The sequence below is a fragment of the Echinococcus granulosus genome (assembly GCF_000524195.1).
Source record: "Echinococcus granulosus chromosome Unknown EG_S00081, whole genome shotgun sequence".
In the NCBI taxonomy this organism is placed as follows: Eukaryota; Metazoa; Platyhelminthes; class Cestoda; order Cyclophyllidea; family Taeniidae; genus Echinococcus; species Echinococcus granulosus.
In genome coordinates, this window is record NW_020170461.1 from 13051 (window position 1) to 14587 (window position 1537).

The window sequence follows — 1537 nt, forward strand, 5'->3', positions numbered from 1 at the left end:
TTTGCTATGAGAGCTGATTATGTGGTTGTGCTTCCGTTTGTTTGCAACCCTGCCCAAAATCTTGCCGAGTGGCGGATTTTGCTTGTTTGGTATGATCAGTCAACTCACTCTCCAGGGATGGACGTAAGCTAGCGCTTAACAGTGCCGGTACAATCAGAGATAATTGTTCTGATTGCATAGGGATGGTGGGAGAGAAGTACACCTCATTAAAATTGCTTTGTCTTTCCAGGTGCTCATTAGTCTCATACTGATGAACAGTAAATGCACTCATACTTGCCCTGGTTAAAGTGAATGGGTGACCTGTGAATGGCCTACTGCACAATCCAATCAGATATGGTGCAATTAACCACTCGGCTTCATTTCAGCAAAACTGACCATTTGACACGTAAGTGCAAAGGCATGGGAGGAAATGCGAAATGGGCAAGAAGACGAAGCAATTTTCTTCTAGCCTGGTAAAGCAGCACATCTGTGAGAGAGTGAGAAGTGCAATGGACGATGAAGAGAAATCGTTACTTGAGACGCGAGGAGCCAAATGAGGCCACGCGATTCCTGATCTGGTAATTCAATTGCCTGTGGTCTGACAAACTGCAACTACAATTGGCACACCTGACGGATTGAAAGAGGCGGAAAATAAATTGATGATTAAGGTGAATGTGGAAAGAAAGTGAAGAAGGTGAAGAAATGATCGGTAAAATGGTTTGATGAAGCCGCAGCTTGATAATTGTATCCTTACATTTGCTTTAGTCTTAGTGGAGAGTAAATGGGCTGGAATTTTTAGTAGGATAGTAGCGAGTGGGAATGGCTATTGGGTTTAAAGGAATGATAACACGGATTCAAAAATGTGAACTATGTGCTATTTATTGTTGTTTCAGAAATACTAATGTTGTCAGTCTAATTAACAGTGAACTCGGAAAGTCAAGCTAGAATTGGTTCCTTGTTGGCTTTGGAACTGATGGGTAAGTAGATGGAGCAGATCAGTCTAAGTGAAAAGGCAAGAAATTAAAGTGGAGCACTTAATGAGCAGACAGGAGATCTTATCGCATCACATCCATCACATTTACTTAGCCTCGGATTGAAATACTTATTTAATGCATCCGAATTGGTCATCTACGAGGGTTAATCTTGCCAATGGGTGGAAGGTAATCCAGTAGGTGGTTATATCCACATGACTGACACGAAGTGGTGAAGATCATGTGAGGTCTGTGACATCATCCCTAAAGGGGCGAATTGAGTAACCACATCGAGACTTGCATGTGTTGGTCAATTGTGAATGTGTAATTAGGCCTTATTGACGGAGTTCAAACAATCTCATCATTCATGCACTTATTGTGCATGACCGGGTTTCAAAAAAACCCGTGAGTATTTTGTAGCACTGGAAAGAAGGGGAGCCAGAACTTGAATAATTATTACCCTGTCTTTTAATTAATGGTATCAGTGTTGCAATGTAGGAGTGTGCCAGAGGCGCAAAAGCTAAAATGCGTATCAACGCAATCAGTGTTTTTACAGTTTTGCAAATGACGATGTGACATATTTGACA

At 41.6% G+C, this 1537-nt stretch overlaps 1 protein-coding gene across 1 annotated transcript in view; it reads left to right on the forward strand.

Moving 5' to 3' along the window:
- EGR_07559 (hypothetical protein) overlaps nt 1-1537 on the forward strand; it is a gene marked incomplete at both ends in the record, with an annotated part of 8045 nt that overhangs the window by 5110 nt on the left and 1398 nt on the right. The window lies entirely within an intron of this gene.